This window comes from Cibotium barometz, chromosome 3 (assembly GCF_041138505.1).
Source record: "Cibotium barometz isolate CiBa-2024 chromosome 3, ASM4113850v1, whole genome shotgun sequence".
Taxonomy (NCBI): Eukaryota; Viridiplantae; Streptophyta; class Polypodiopsida; order Cyatheales; family Cibotiaceae; genus Cibotium; species Cibotium barometz.
The window spans coordinates 1093458-1111527 of NC_141048.1; positions in this window are offsets into that span (position 1 = coordinate 1093458).

The following is an 18070-nucleotide window of genomic DNA, read 5'->3' on the forward strand; positions in this document are numbered from 1 at the left end:
AAAGAGATGATAGTCTTTGGGCACACACATGCACAACACACAGACACACGCACATGATACACGCACACATGCACCCCATATAGTACTAATGCACTGAGACCCAAAGATTTGGACACCTCAATAGCCTCCGTGCATCTAGCTCTCCAGATATGCCATGTTGTAATACTGGCAACAATCTCCCAACTAGTGTCACCCCATATCACCCCATATAGTACTAATGTACTGAGACCCAAAGATTTGGACACCTCAATAGCCTCCGTGCATCTAGCTCTCCAGATATGCCATGTTGTAATACTGGCAACAATCTCCCAACTAGTGTCAATCCTTTGTCTGGGAGTGTATAATCAGAGTGAGGGACATCCTGCGAAAACAAACCATGTTGGGCAATACATCTATTAATCAAAATAGCAGAGTATGTACTATTGGCCTCGTAAAAAAGCTGCGGAGACCAAGCAACTGCCCCCCAAGTCACATGCATGGCGCAGCCACTCAATTTTCCCATGAGTTCGGCTATAGAACCCCAAATTTGTTGTGCAATGCTGCATCCCCATAAACAATGATGTACAGTCTTAGAATTTGCCGCACATCTCGAGTAGGTAGGCACATCTCGGGTAGGTAGGTGCTACACCAAAAATCGATCTCCACTGATGGGAAGACCACCATGTAAAAATAACCAAAAGAAATGAGAGATTTGACTCCTTCTGTATGAATGCCAAAGCCTATGTAAATATCTATGCTATATCGCTAGACAGATATCATAACTCTCCCAAACAATGGAAGAGGCAAACCTAAGCAATTGCACAGAAGGTGGGCCACCTAGTCTTTTTAGACTGTCGCTGTGGTGGGGAATGGACTATCTAAGATGCTTTAAGCAATGAATTCTTATGACAGGACAACAAAGGTCTTTTTAGACTATTGTCACTGTGGGGAATGGACTACCTAAGATACTTCCAAGTGATGAATTATTATGATAGGACAACAAAGGCCTTCCAGGTGGATCCCACTAGGGCCAAAGCAAATGAAGAGTCATCCTCAGGCTAACCATGGAAGCTCTACAAAAGTTCCTCAAATTGTCAAGAGTCGGCCATGCATGAGTTAAACATAATACATTTGAAGTAGAGAGATAACGATTATGTATGGCTAGAAAAAAATCATGAAGCCCCACTGTAATACCTCATCAAGCCTAGCAAGGCCATATGCACTTACTTTTCTTTCTATAAATTTGATAGGTTCACTAAAGTTGACCCTGGGGTCCTCCTAAAACTTTATAGGGCTTATAGTAGAGAGCAAGATGCTGAGGCTGCAATTTAGAACTTTGCAGAGCTCATGTACTAAGAGATTGAAGTCTCCTGACACACTGGTGAGGGTCTTCATTCACCAAAGGCCGCCAATCAAGAGGGGAAAGAGCTTGAACATTGGCATGGGGGCTAGCCATAGGCTAGCCCATTGCCCAATCCGCCAGTAGTAGCCAACACGTGTGAACATCGATCTTAAAGGCTATTTTCAACATGTCATGAGCATATTATAAATGGGCCACAGCCCCTTCTAGAAATTGAGTAAAGGCTATTTTCAACATGTCATGAGCATATTATAAATGGGCCACAACCCCTTCTAGAAATTGAGTAAAGGCTATTTTCAACATGTCATGAGCATATAAACAAGCCACAGAGTATATGGAGAGTATATATACAAGTCTTTAGTCCAATCCATAGTTCATCTTATATTTCTGCCAACAAGTGCCAAGGGTTCAAGGGCCTAGACAACCAGTAGGAGCCAAGGGCAAGGTGGAAGGTGAAGATCAAGGGTCATATTTAAGCTAAGAGTTAGCTCAACCAAGTGAACGTCTCTCTAGGCTTAATTTAGTCCTAGCTATTTATAGCCAAATAGTAATTCTACTCATTTAATAAAGCAAATACACCATAAATATGGTGGGGGGCCTTTTCAGAGGGTGTTTGGGACCCAACACTACTATGTATAATCTCTCTCTTTGCACTCTTATTCTCATTACATTGTGCTATACATCATCCAAGAACAAAGGTGTTGAATACTATTTATCAAAGTATAATCCTCGTCTGTAAGTTTCTCCATGTTACCATTGGTATTAGAGCTTTGCCTTTTGGTGAAGATATTTAGTCAAGAAAAAAAAAATCCCTTGTGTGGTTGGTTTAAAGACATCGAAAGCATTCCCCATTTTGGTGTGACTTATGCCCCTTGAAGGATGGTTGGTTTTCAGCCTCCAAAATAGGATCATGTAAGTCTCCCACACACATAGTGGCTGGTTTATTTGCAGTAAGGAAGAAGCTTGACCACTCTCACTATGGCGACTTCCGATGATAAGAGAGAACAAGAGATCCAAAAAGAGACTCACACTTCTATAGCAACAACATCAAGAAGCATAGCTCGTAGTGGGGGGGACCAGATGATAGTGATGTTCTAGAGTTTCATGAAACTCATGAAGCAACATGAAGATTAATTGCTTGAGAAGAAAGCTATGATTCAGGCCTTGGAAAATCGATTACCTCTTCCAACCTCTTCTTCCCCCATTCCTACTCCCCCTGTCAGTACTTAGCTAGATTCCTACCCCTATTACTCTCTCTACTAACTCCAATGAGGGGTTAATGCAATAGGCCCGTTCTAAACCTGAGATGCAGATACAAGAGATGGAGCTTCAGATGAAGGCAGACCATGAAGCAGTAGCTCGCATCGTGCTGAGCAAGAAGATCAAAGATTACATATGGAGGAACACAAGCAATTCCTTCTAGCTCTAGATGGAAGGGAAGTATCGGCGGTGACTTCCTTGACTCATCCTCACTCACAAGAAAGTAAACTTTAGTAAGAACAGTGGTAAACTCGATCCCACTACTTTATATTCTTGGATTCATCAATTTGAAGATTATTTTGTTGTTGGTAGAAAGTCAAATGTTGATAAGGAAGTGTTAGCTACTCACTACATTGAAGGTGAGGCCATTTTTTGGTGGACTAATTGGGCCCATGCTAGTTCCCATTTTGGAGTTGCCGACTATGTATGGGACCAATTCCTCACTAACCCTCAAGAGACCAATTCCTCATTATCTTGAGCGGCTAGAGGACGAGTTCAAGGGATTGTGCGAGAATGCATAACCAGTTCTCTAGTTTGCTAACAAAGTTTCTGATCTGGCTTTATAATTGTGAAAATCTGAGGACAAGAGAGGGCAATTGCGTTATGGTTTAGACATGCAGATCCAATGGGATGTGCATATGTTTAAACCACCAACCTTTGCGCTTGGGCAAAGTGTTGAAATGATGTACAACGGTGGAAAGCCCAAGACTTCCCAACCCGTATTGCCCAAGGGAGCTACTCCAAAGTAGCAAGGGCTAGAACTAATCAGGATCAGAACTCAACTTCCAACACACCTAAACTTACCTTAGACCAGAAAGCTCAGGTAGGTAAGACCGGTGGTGGTAAGCTCAGCCCAGGATGATCAAACCCAGTACACAAAGGAGGGGCGATTCTTCTATTTTCATACAAACAAGATGAGACATAATCCTAGAGACTCATTGGTTTCACAAATTTCACAAGTTTCACCCAAACATTGACTGGAGTGACATTCTTTGAATTCTCCGGAATGTGTCCAAGGCTCCTATGGTCATCAAGTGTGAAGGATACCTAACTTTCCTCCCACATGTAGGCTAAACGAGAAATCTAGAAAGATGCACATTATGCATTGATCTATGTTCAGAGCACCCACATAATTGCTAGTGATTCCAAGAAGTACCAAGTCCTACATGATAGGTATTAGAAGATTTTCCTTCGAGACAATCTCCATCCCAAGCTCCCCCCCATCTAGGCTAGAAGACCACAAGATAGATCTCCTCCCAGGCTTGGAACCACCGATAAAGTTTCCATATCACCTGAGCAAGGCTGTGGTATCGAAGTTGGGCCACCAACTCCAAGAATTGTTTGCAAGCAAAATTGTTGCAAGTGGATTTCACAAGTTTTCTTCCTTTACAACACTGATCCTTTTTGTTAGGAAAAGGGATGGATCTTCCAGACTATCAAGAGAAATTTCCCAATGCCTTGAATTGACTATATCTCAGAGGCTAAATGGAGCCAAAGTGTTTTTAAAGCTTGACATGAAAAGTGGATATCATCAAATACAGATTGTCAATGGGAGCATCCCCAAGACAACCCACTATGAGTTTGTGACCATGCCCTTCAGATTGAGAAAAGCCCCGTTGATATTTAATTGCATGATGATGTGTGTTTTATCAAGAATGTGGAACCATGCTAAGCTTAGTCTAATCGCATGATTGGCATATGCTTAAGGAGGCTCAAAATAATCAAGAAAATCTATATGATAATTAGCACACCAATTTAAGCGAATAGGCACACTCAACTTAATCTCTTGCAATGTGTTGCAAACCATACAATGAGAGGCTTCTAATGTAAGCAAATATGCACACTTATCTCAATCTCTATTGCAATGTGTTGTAAACCATATGATGAGAGGCTTCTAATATAGATAATCTCTAGCTCCACTTGCTTTACATGTGTCCACCCATGTGGCATCTTTATCTCTTGACCACCTTACACTCCATGTGGCAACTTGTGGCACTCTCATCCATCCAACTCACACAAGTTAATATCTAGCACACTTAAGGTGTATTCATACACAAACTTTCTCAACACCTAAGTTTACATATTTCAACACCACCTCTTAAGAAAAAGGTGTTATATCTCCACTTACACGACCACTATCCAATCAATTAACCAAACACCCACAATAATTTGGCATTGTGCCAAACTCATCTTTTAACACTCACCCATAATGCTAAATTTGAGTGTTCACAGAAACTAGGCCAACTCCTAATTTCACATGTGTGTGTCTAGCCACCTAAACACTCAATTCCTTTCGAGCACAAACTTAGCTTGAGCAAAGCACCATCCAATCATTTTTGAACACCCAACATGTTTGGGCAAGGAACCCAACACATGCACAAAATCAATGCACACCACAAATACATCCATTTGGAGCTCACTAGTCTTGGGCAGAGGACCCTCAATAAATGGGATGAGAGGTTACATTCATTTTATGCGCCAAAGCAAGGGCAAGGCCCCATCCTCCCAATAATGTGGTCAAAAAACACCATGACTTTTGCAAAGTCGATATGGAGAGAGAAAAAATTATGTGTATGAAAACATGTATGCCTTCACCAAGATATAAGCCCGTGTTAACAATGTGTGGAAGGAGAGATTTTAAATGTGATTCGACCTTTACATGTGAATGGGCGCTTATCTAATCCACTTTACAGCTTCAAAGAAGTCAAACCTTATCTTTAGGGTTAGCTCTTCCACCACAAACATTGGCCATTGTTGCCTACCATAGTGCTTCCTTGCTATGGCGATAGTGGAGCACTAGGCTCATATTTGCTACCTTTACTTGACATCATTGTGGAAAAGCACTACTGAGAGCGATGCCTTCGTTTCTCTCCCTATCTCTACATGCTGTAAAACAGCCATTGTTGTCACTTCTCTTCTTTGCTTTAGATCTTCTACGAGTAGCTACAGTGCCCAGTGTTAGCTACCTTGTCTTCATAGTCCGCTAGTGGTTGCAGCATCTAGCTCTTGTTGTCGACAGCTCCTCCTACTATTTGAATATGCTTGCTTGCCAACATCGATATTTAATGGAGCTTCATGCCGGCTCCTCTTTCTCGTGTTGGACTTAGTCTATCGGCCATGAGTGCTAACTACTCACTCTCCATGGTTGAAGCCTACTCTGAAATGCTCTCAACATTTGCATCCCTATGATTGCATCCTACTCAAGCTTGGCTATTGTGGAAGCTAGCTCCCCTTTGATTGGACTGTCTTTGCATGCTTCTGTTGCTTACTATTGGAATAGTCGATGTCTCAATGGTGTGAAAGGGATATTTAGGTCTTGTTCGGTGTAAACTCTTAGGTGTGAACGTCCCTTATTATGCATTAGGTGAAAAGAGAAGGCTCAGTGCCTATAAAATTGTGTACTTGGCTCATTCTTTCTTAAATCTAATGAGTACCTACTTGGCTCCTTCATTCTTACATCTAATGAGTCCATTCAAGTTGTACAATCTCTCTCTCACGTATTAATGCGCATATATCCCATGTATTCCCACATGATGATCATTGCAACAGCATGAGAGCTATGTGAGTTGTTTTGTTTTCCCCTTTTTCATGATGAGACATACAATGGATAGCATTGTATCACTTTGGTCTCATAAATCCATTGGGTCTTTAGACAACATTTAATATAGCTTTCTTCCTCATACTTGAAGCTCTGGTACATCTCTCTCTCTCTCTCTCTCTCTCTCTCTTTAAGCCTTATGCTTCACACTCCATGGCTTAGAGGCTTCTCCTGTCTTGTTCAAGCTTCATGTACTCACACGCATCTACATCATGAAGGTGTTTGAACCTCCATAGATCTTGGGATATCCCTGTTTTCTACATGGTATAGAGCCATGTTGTCGGAAGAAATCCCCCACCTGCTGCTTGCATCTCCACCCAGCCTTGCCGTAATCCATCGTAGTAGTAGTGTCGCCAATGACCGCCAGCTCCTGGCCTGTGCACCGCCAACATCACCACCAAAAGCTGGTGCCTGCGGGTGGACCCTCCCTAGCCAACAGGCGGAGTGGGGCCACACAGGTGACATATGGCAACAATTGGGTGCACCATTGCTTACACCACAATATGAGCCCTGCCTCGCCAGACGCCTCTGCCATCATATAAGAGCTGCATTTTCAGGCGTTTCGCCTCACCCCCTCCCTTCTGCATGCTGATGTTCTCCTTAAGAATCTATTTGGCACGATGCTGGCTAGGGTAGAGAACATGAGGAAAAGGATAACCTCCTTTTATGATTAGTTTTTACCTTGCTGGACATCTGTTGGTGACTGTTTGCAGAAGCTGGTCGAGCAGAGCAGCACATCAGCAGAGAGGTCAATGTTATGGTGCCTTTACGTATATAACATGAATTTGATGCTCCTTGTATTACTTAAATATGAAGTTTTAAAACTTAGAACACTACCAAGTTTTGAAACCTTAAAGAGTAATAAGTTTGAGCTATACGGCTGGCAAGAGAAAACACGAGGTTAGAAGGTGGAGCCCACTACATGACTAAAGGCCAAAGTGATGGTTCTAAGGGCGGGTTCACATTGGAGCGGCGGAAAACATACTCTCAAACACACTTTTCCAGGTGGAACTCTTACAAAATGCACACTTCCGCCGTCCAAGTGTTCACATAGGGAGGGGGAAGTAAAAGGGAGCTTGACTTCTTCCGCCGCCCACTGTGAACACTGGGGGGCGGCGGAAGAAAGAGTAAACACCATACCAAAAACCATAGAACAAAGCTATATTATGTAGTGTAACTACAAAAATAAAGAAGCCACACTACAAACCACAATAAGCCAGACAAAAGACTTGTATTACAAAGGCTTAATCGGAGTTGGTAGGTGAGTCCAGCTCCTCTAAAGCCGCCCTTCCAAAAACTTGTAGGACATTCATCCTTGCTTGCTCTCTATACATTGTTCGGGCAAGACTATCTCGCCGCTCCGAGCCAACTCCAAGGTCACTCGCACCCCCTTCATTGCCTCCTTGAGCGCGCTCCATTGCATCCTCTATGTCAACTTCACGTATTGCTTGAAGCTCCCTCATGGAGGTAGCTATTGCTCTTCGATCCTCTTCTACACGTCCAGAGCATGCTGACAATTGTGCTTCCGCCTCACGTACCCACTCCATATCAAAAGACTCTCCATGTTGGATACAAATGTTGTGTAGCACAAGACAAGCCGCAACAAGATCTGGGACATGACGTAGATTCATGTCACATCTTTTTAGCAAGATGCGAAACCTTGCCTTGAGCATACCAAACGCTCTCTCAACTGGCATCCTTGTGCTCGATTGAATGAAATTCCAATGGTACTTTAGACGTGTCAACCCTTCCTTGCATCCTTTGAAAGGCACTAACATGTATGGCCGTGCGGGGTAAGCACAGTCGCCAACCAAACAATAGTTACCCAGCTCGCCCCTTGCACATGCTTGCCCTATATCACTTTTGGAGAAGTTCAAGGAGTCATGCGCTGATCCGGCCCAACCGACATCATAATTCCATACCGAGCAATTGGCGGCTACTGTTAGTTGTAGCAAAATAGAGTGGAACCCTTTCCGATTGAAGTAGTCAACATGGTTGTCACGGGGTGCAATGATGGGGATGTGAGAACCATCTATCGCACCAACGACGTAGGGAATTCCCCTAAGTGCCTCAAACTCTCGTGCTAAAGTTGCAAGCCGAGATCTTGAAGGCCATCTTATGTACATATTCCGGAGACCCGATTTCACAATTGCCTTGGAAAATGCAAGGATTATTTCACAACATGTGCTCTTAGCGCAACCATAGGTGTCACCAAGGCCCAGTAGTCCATCTCCTGTAGGCAAGTCTGCTTAGAGCAATGGCTACCCTATCTTGAATAGACACAGGCACACGGAAGTTTGTGGTTTTCTTTTGCATGAATGGTGCTAGACTCCCACAAAGGTAATGAAAGGTTTCTTTGCTAACCCTAAGACGCCGCTTGAACATGGTAGCACTATAAGCACTTAGGAGATAGCATTTTACAAAGCCTTGAGGCCGTGGATATGCCCACGCTTGTCTGTGTTCATGACCCCTCCTACGGTTCGCAATCTTCCTCAACCTCACAGATCGTGCCATGCATTCGGTAACATGCAACCAAGTCTGCACTATGCACTCATCATTGTGCATGCTTGGTTCTTTAAGCAATTCATAGATCGCTATAGAACACAACCACGCACAATAGAGTGCAATGTCTTTGGACATGCCCATTGTCACCTGCAAATCCAAAAAAAGTTGATACATATTAAATTCTCAGCTTATATGGCTTCTTAGGAGCTTAGAAACATTCATAAATCCATACAACGCATAGGAACAAAGCAATGTCGAGATCCCAAACTTTATAAACTCATACAAGAATAATAACAAGAATTTCCTCCGCCAAGGCTACTTGTTGCCCCCCCTTCCTTCCTTAAGGAATTCACTCATTGTGGCATGCAATCCTGCCAATATCTTCAGTCGCTCCCTCTCCAAGGCAACATTTTGGCTAGAGGTCTCCTTGAGATGGTCCAATAGATGTTTCCCAGTATCGGCCATTGTGGCCAAAGATTCCTCATACTTGGGAGTCACTCGACGACTTGAGGACATGGGTGCTTGTGGCTTCTCGTCATCTAGTGCCATAGTTACTTCATCCTTGTCACCGCCGGGGAAAGTAGCATCATCCATTGTTGATGAAGAAGCGTGGCTAAGAGGAGTGACCGTGGCTCTATCGTGGTAATACTCATCCACCACATCGAACCATTTACATGTGTGCCTCCTGTCATTGCCAGATACCGAGTTGTGAGCTTTGTCCACTCTATATTTTGCTAGCACCGCTTGCCACTTCTTGCGACAACTTTCACTATCCTTATTGAAATCAGGGTAAATGCCGGCTAGCTTTGTGGCCACCTTTGCCCACAAGTTGACCCCTTGTTTCCCAGGATTGTTGAACTCCTCACTCATGCCCCCCCTGACATGAATGAGTTGGTCAACCCAAAAGTCTTGCCACTTGCTTTTCTTATTATCGTTGTCGTCATCTTCCCCCAAGTCCACCACCACCTTCTTTTTGGAGTTCCTGGGTTTCTTTGGCGCAGGTTGGGTCTCTGACACAATCTCCTCATCGCTAGGCTCCTTCCTCATGCCACGAACTCGCTTTGGTTGAGAAGATAAAGGGGGGTTATTGAGTGAGTTGGGTGATGGTTGGCTTCCTGGGGAATTGGGAATGGAACCCATGTTTGGGATACCTAGGGGGGATGATCGATTAGGAGGTTGCGCTACCATAGGTGAATGGGGGGGGCGAAACATGAAGGGAGAGTTTGGAGAAAAGGAAGGAGAATTGAGCATGGCTTGGAAGCCATGAGGTGGCACATGAAAAGGAGGATGGGGAAATGAATAGAAATTAGAGTGCGGGAGAGAAGTTTGGGAGAAAATAGGATCATCGACGCCTCGTTGTTGCGATGAATCAAATTCATGGCTCGTGTTGGAATCCATAGTACCTACATCAAACACATAGAGAATATTAGCACCACATAAATTAAAAACACATAGATAAGTCATGATAATGGAAATGCGGTTTGTGAGGGGTCACCTTATGCGCTCGCTTCACGTTGCCTCCCGCCCTTTTCACACACCCCTAAAAGAAAAACAAAAGCACACAATGTGGCATGGCAAGTGTACCACAAAAACATTAAAAGAAAGGTAAATGGGTGGATAGAAAGAAAGCATGATTGAAGTGCATGTAAAAGCACCTTGGAGAATGGAAATTGTGAAGCTTATTATGTTCTCTAGAAATTCTAGAGGGTACAAAATCTCACCCTAAACCCTTTAATTTATAGGAAATTGAAGGGTGTTGAGGGGGGAGGGACGTTGGAAAATGAACGTTCGAAAATGGCTGTTGGGAAAAAGGCCATTGGGAAAAACGGCCGTTGGGAAATTCGTGGGCTCCTCCTGCACGTGGAGGGTGGAATCCGTTTTGGGCGAGGGGGGGGGGGGTCGGCACAATATCAACCCCCTTCTTCCATCACGTGGCAAGGGGGGGGGTGGATTTCCACCGCCCACTGTGAACGCAGAGTGCCATGGGGCACTCTGCGATTGCATCGCAGGCTGGCGGCAGCTTGGCTGCCGCCAGCCTTATCTGAACCCGGCCTAAGACAAATCCTTTTGCAGTGGTTTTGCAGTGCTTCAACCATGGCTGAGCATGAGTTTGTCACGAAGTATAACATGCAACTGGCTAGATTGTGCAATGTACACAACAATATCTTCTTTATATCTTTATGTAGTGAGCATGAAGAAATCCAATCTTTTATACACAGGAGGTAGAGCTAAAGAGAGAGAGAGAGAGAGAGCGCAAAGACGACACTTGATTGGGTCCCAATATACCCATTTAAGGGCTATAGGAGTATTTGCTTTATTACTTTAGAAATTGTTACAATGAAGAGAACTTATCGAGAATTGACTGACGGAGACTACTAAACACAAAGACGTTGTAGACCAGACGTCTGCAATAGTAGTTTGAAGCCACTTCACATAGCCTTATGCACACCCAGATCTAATGAGGGAGATGCACTACTGAAGGTTGATTATTGAAGCACACTTTGGGTTGCCTATGGATTGAAGCACTAGGTGCTTAGCTGAGATTTATGCATGTAAAAGACTTTAAGCACTAGGTGCTTAGCTGAGATTTATGCATGTAAAAGACTTTAAGCAAACATATCTGCACTATTTTCTATGATTGAAGAATGATTTTATGAGATGGATTATGCAATGAAATGAGGGGCTACTTATATAGTGCCTTGTGCTGTTGTGGTCAATGTGGATGATAACTATTGTCAGCCTTTTTTAAATCCCCATGACTTGTTGAATTAAGCATTACTTGCTTATACTTTTCTCTTGCGTGAGGCCTAGCTAATGTGGCACCTCTTGATGCTGTGGTGGCTGACTTGTAACTACACTTGGCCAACATGGTTTCTAGGCCCTAAAGGGCTATTGACTAAGACATAGAGGCTGCTCGTTGATGGGTTGGCTCATAAATCCATACAATGCTTATCCCAAGGGCTGGCCCATGTTGAGATTCAAGCTCGATGTCAGCTTGTACTAGTTGCACTATGTGCTGGCATGTTAGGTAGTAACATGTGTGAGACATAAATGACCGCGTCCAGCTGGTCATAGTGTGTGGACACAACACATAGTGTGTGTTGTAGATTATGGATAGTGGCTTTATGCATTGTGTGAGAAGGGAGATGGCTTCCCTCTATGGTTAGGGTTTGATAATACATTAGGGTTTGCTCCTGTGTGTGTGTCTCCTCTCCCTCTACCTGTTTTTCATCATGGTATCAGAGCCTGGTGCTCTCTATTAGGGTTTATGAGTGAGTGAGAGAGAAGAGGGAGAAGAAGCTGTGAAGCTTGCCATTGGAGCTATGAAGCTTGGAGCACACCGATTTTCATTAAATCTGAGAGCTTGGCCTACCGAGTGAGGACTACTAAACATCCTTGAGCGGATTACAGGTGCAAAAATACAAACAACACCAGATTTGAGCAAAGAGAAATTTCTGTTTTGCAAGCTCTCCATTGAAGCTTGAGTGTGGTGATGATGCAAATAGTTGCAAATCTGACAAAGAATCATGTATCTGGCAAAGGGGAATATGTTGGCAACTCATGTGCAAGCCTTACATTGAATTTGGAGCAAGTTTGATGCATATTAGTGATTGGAAATTCACTATTTTGAAGCCCTCACAAAAACAGAGAAGTGATGTCCATTGTGGATGCAATTGAAGGTAGTTGTTTACAAAAATCACTACATTGATGGATTGGGCACATGCCTAGGTGTGTTGGGCATCTATATATACCTTCAATTATCACAACAAATATCTCAAATCACCTCAGGAGCAGGCAGCGCAGCCTGTAGGGAGAAAACAGAGTAGATTTCACATATTTTTAAAAAGTGGAGGCTAAATTCTACTTGGTTGATTGATTAAATTCAAAACTTGCTTAGCAATTGTGTGATACACATACTTGAGGAGGTTGCTATATGATTGGTTGAAGCAATTATGCATTATGGAGCTGATTATGAGCTGATTAAACAGGCTATCTACTGTGATTAGTGAAATAGAGGATGATTAATCAGCTAATTACTCTCTCAACTTAAACAATTGGTCTGATTCCTTTTACATGGAGTTAGTAGACATCAATGCTAAGCTAATGAATTCTTGGTCTCTCAATTTGGACAAGAATCAAAGGAATTAGAGTACTTTTACGACTAGTCTTTTTTTATTTTACTAGTTTTTCTCAAAACAGAGAAAGGGATTTGATAAATTTGGTATGTACGCACCTTGGTTGGTGTTGATATACAACATTGAGCTTGTTAAGGTGTCAACTCAAGTTATCCACACTTGATTGAACCACTACATTGCCTTGGAAAGTGCGCTAAAACAGGGTACCTTGGACTGCGCATGCCAGTTCAATTTGAATGCAATCAGTTTGATTTTCTACATCAAAAGTGAAGTTTGTTGAGTACTTTGGAGTATCTGGAACACTTATAAGAGTGTGGTTGAGCTGAGGAAGGGTCGGTTATAGATTTGGACGTGTGTGGAAGGTGCATTTGCACATTGAGCAAATATGTCAGACAATCCAGTACAGATTGTGGGTGAGAAGTTGGATAGAAGGAACTTCCAGGCATGGAAGTACAGGATTAAAAGCTTTCTGAAAGGAAAAGGGTTTTGGAATCTTGTTATAGGTACGGAGCCAGAGCAGACGGAACCACCCCGACAACCTACACAACAGGTTTAGCTCATAATAAGCAATGGTCAGAGAGAGCATACAAAGGTTTGCTTTACTTATCTATATGTATCTCGGATGCTATACTCATACATATACATGATGTTGAGAATCCCAAGGATGCATGGGATACATTGGTAAAGCTATTTGATACAGACACTAGTGCTCGTAAGTCTTAGTTGAGACAACAGATTCATAATGTGAAGTAGAAAGAAAGGAGTATCCATGATTATGTTCAAGAGATAAAGAAGTATGCAGATGTATTGGTAACTATAATGTCCCCATGCCTGATGATGATTTGGTAGACATTACCTTGCGTGGTCTTGGCAAGGAGTATAAGTTTTTTGATATATCTAACTTGGTTTAGAGTACAGGTTTACCAGATTTTGATGAGTTGGTTTCACTCTTGCTTGTTGAGGAAATCAAACTCAGTGACTCTTTTCATGATGCATCTACTAGCCATGATGATAATGGTAGAAATCAGGCTTTCTATTCATAAAGGGGATTTAGAGGCAAGGAGAGATTTGCATCACGTGGCCGTGGTAATGGTCGTGGATGGTAGGACAGGTCACCACAATAGAATTTTCAGCCTACATATGGTGCTAGAGGTGGTCGTGGATATACACCTCAGAGAGACAAAGGTAATCCTCGTGGTAGAGTGGCAAAGCCAACAAACATCTATGCAAAATGTGGAATGCCATTACTGTGGAAAATTTGGTCATATGGCACGTGATTGTTTCCGCAAACAAAATGATTTGAGAGGAGGTAGAGCACAACATGGTGGACATTATGCATATGGTGAAAATTATGTGAAAAGGTGAAAATTTTGCATCAAGCAGTAATGATGGCAGCGTAAATCACTTGTTTGCCATGAAACATGTTGTGGGATCTATGATGACAAATGGTGACAGTGATGACACTTGGTATATGGACTCTGGAGCTTCAAACCATATGACTTGTCATGGCAAATGGTTTGAGCATATGAAGCCTATGGATGTGAAAGGCTATGTGGAGATAGGAGATGATACCCAGCTTGCTATCACATGTTGGAAGTGTACCATTGGCTATGCACAATGGTGAAACAAAGTCTATGGGACATATGTCTTGTATGTTCCTTCTATTACAAAAAGTTTGACCTCAATTGGTCAAATGGTGGAACAAGGTTTGCAGGTTCGTTTCAACGAGCATGGTTGCTTCGTTGAGGATTTCAAAAATGGATGTAGAGTCATTGCCAAAGGTAAGAAAGAAGGCAGGTTATTTAAGTTGGATATTGGGATTCCTGAGTTGAAATCAGCTATGTTCTCTAAAAGCCGAAATGTGGTACAGGACATTGACATGTGGCATAAAAGGATCGGACATGTGAACATACAAAGGTTAAAGAACATGCAGACAAGAGGCATTGTTAGTGGACTGCCTAGATTTAAGTATGATGGGAATATGCATGTATGTGATGCTTGTCAGTTTGGAAAGCAAGCAAGGTTGCCATTTCCTAACGAAGGCAACATGAGTAGCAGGCCACTTGAGATAGTGCATAGTGATGTATGGGGTCCTGCACAAAACCCATCCATTAAAGGCAGCTTATATTATGTGACATTCATTGATGATTTCAGCAGAATGACTTGGATTTACTTTCTCAAAGAGAAGAGTGAAGTGTTGGGAAAGTTTATGGACTTCAAAGCTTTTGCTCAGAGAAGCAATATGGCTCTTGGATAAAATGTTTGAGGACAGATGGAGGTGGTGAATACACCTCACATGCTTTTGAGAATTTCTTGAGAAAGCATCGCATAAGAACTTGCAGGTACACACCTCAACAAAATGCGCATCATAGGCTTTTGTGGACGGTGTTGTGGAGTATTCTTCTTCCTTGGCTTTCGAGTGCTTCGTTAAGGAAGAAGTTTTGTGACTATCGAGGTACCCAAATTTGATTGGCACCTTCATAGTAGCCTTGAGCTATAAGTAGCTGCTTCTCCATCCACATTTTGATACTATTAAGATATCGTGATTGTGGGAGTCTTGGTGGAGTTTTCTTTAGAGTTGATGTGGAAGGTTTCGGGCCCTCCTTGACTTTAGTCGTTGCTGAAGCTGCAAGTTTGAGACTCATTAGCATTGTTGATGATGAGGTTAGAGTCTCTTGTGGAGTGGTTGTCTCGATGACGAGGCCTGTGGTTATCTCCACTGGTGAGATTTGTTGATGAAGATGCATAGGAGCCGGGGCCTTTCCTTTGAGTTCCCTATTAGAGTTAGATGGTTGTGGGCTCTGGGAACTTCGTTAAGAATAGCTACTGATTTTTGCAAGGTTTTGGCATCAAACTTCGTAGATGAGGATGGGGTTGAAGGAGTAGAGGCTTTATTGGAGTTGGTTGTTGACGCCGCAGATTGTAGGTCATTGTGTAGAGGGGCTTTTGTGGAAGAGGCTTGTATCCTTTTGCGTTCAGCATCATAGATATCCATTAAAGTTGGATCCTCTTCTTGGTAGTATGGTATTGTCAACTTTTTATCGTTGACCATTATGATGACTCTATCGCCTAGCAAAGCACAGTGGTGCTTGGGCAGCAACATTCCATTTATGCCCCAAGATTAAATCTGCTTCGAGCACATACTCAACCACAAAAAACTTGCAAGTGAGAGGATTAGTTTCAATATAAATTGTATGTTCAAAGTATCCCAGACATGGCATGTTCAAGTCTTGTGTAAAGGTAATCTTTTCAGGATGTGCCGTGAGTGTTGGTTGACCTAATAAATCCCATAGCTCGAGGGTTATGAGACTGTGTTCTCGTGTTGGATAAAGCTATGCTTGAGCTGCATCATGTATAGCTTTTCGCTCTTTTGTGTTTGTCCCCTTTTGGGTTTATGTCCGTCTCACAGACTCCTTTTCCCTGTCTTTTAACTCGACCTTGGTTTCGATAGTTTTTTGTCCTTTGTTTTTCTTAGTTTTAGAAGGTTTTGCTCCTTCTTTTGGGTTCTGTTTTAAAGCATGTTCTTCTACCCATGTTTAGGTATTGTCTTTTACGTTCTTTTTGACTGTTTGTTGTGCCTTGGCTTGTAAGCGTGTAAGCACATTCAAGGGTACCATGGACAATTGCCCGTTTTGTAAGCGTGTAAGCACATTCAAGGGTACCATGGACAATTGCCCGTTTTGTACACTTAAGATGTTAAGAGTTATATTTTGTGAGACAAGTTGCGTTGAAGCAACTCGTTTTGGGCAATCTTTGAACATGTGATTAATGCCACATCATTCACACAATGGTTACAAGGTGTCAGTGACTATGGACATGGAAGTATTCTAAATTGTGCAGTCTGCCACCTTGTGAGGTCCATGACAATAGAAACACTGAAGTGTCCATTTAATTGTTTCTTGAGCAGTTTCTACCCTTTGGACTGTTTCTGTTTGGTGTACGGGAGGTGGAGGTTTTGAGTCCATTGTGGATGAAGCGGAACACTTTTTAGTATCATGGTCAAAGGTTTTACAATATATGCAGTATAGAAGAACAGGTGCCTTGTATATGCACAATGAGGATTGGGATGGTTGTAGTGATTGCATTCAACACAAGGCATTTCGCTCGTCACTTTTATAGGCATTAAAGATGTTTAGTTTTGAAGGTTTACATCCTCTCTTACAGATGTTGACTGTAAGGTTTTAAACAAGGCTGCATAAAATTATGAGATCTTTCTTTTACCATTGCTTCAATTGGTTTAGATGAGGAACACCTCATAGCATGCTCATCTTCCAACATGTTGTCATCTAAACGTATTGCTTCTTTACAACATTGATCGAATGTTTTCGGATTGGATACAATGATCAAGTTATGTAAGCTATATTCTTCAAGCCCATCATCAAACATCTCCTTAATTGAATATCGTTTAATTTTTCCCATGACCCACAACGTGAGTCCAAGAGTTTTATCCGAAGGATAAAGTCTAATGGATTCATTTGGCTAATGCTCAATTGAATAGAGTTCTGTTACTGCACTCCATTGATCACCTTGTCTGGAAAAGCCATGTATAAAGGCTGATTTCAAGGTTTTGAAGTTGATCTTGATCGTCGGCATCAATACGAGAACCATCGACTAGCTTTTTCCTCTAAGCATAAGTTCAACGCATGTACCTTAGTGGAGACAATTGGGATTTCCAAAGGCTTCACATCTCTATTCAAACATTTGAATGAATTGAACAGGATCTGTTGTTTCGTCGTATTTGCCCATAATTTTAAAAATTTGTATGATCGTATTTCTGTATGAATCATTGAGACCGTATGTGAGAGCTCTTATTTGGAAGACTTAGTAAGTCCTTGGGCCACCCCCCTTTCTAGACTAGTCAGTATGTCCAAGGTGTGGGCATCCAGGAAAGGGTTGGTACTTATAGGACATGTGGGAATGTTAGGCAAGGGACCAAAGCAGCCCGGTGGTATTGAAGTCATAAGGGATGTAAAACCCAATGACACGCTTGTTATATGCATGGCCAATGGCATTGGGAGGTGAATTCGTGGCATGGATCTCAATGGCTCGAAGATGTCAGCCATTTGGTTTAGTCCTTGTGTGACCTCTGGCAATCCCTCCATCGTGGCCATGTCGGAGTGCCTAAATGCTCTTTAATAAGCAATTACAGTTTTTTTTTACTTTTTTTAAACTTTTCCTCGATTTGTTTTACAGCCTCAAGAGGCATGGTGTACTCTTCGTTGGATCAAACGG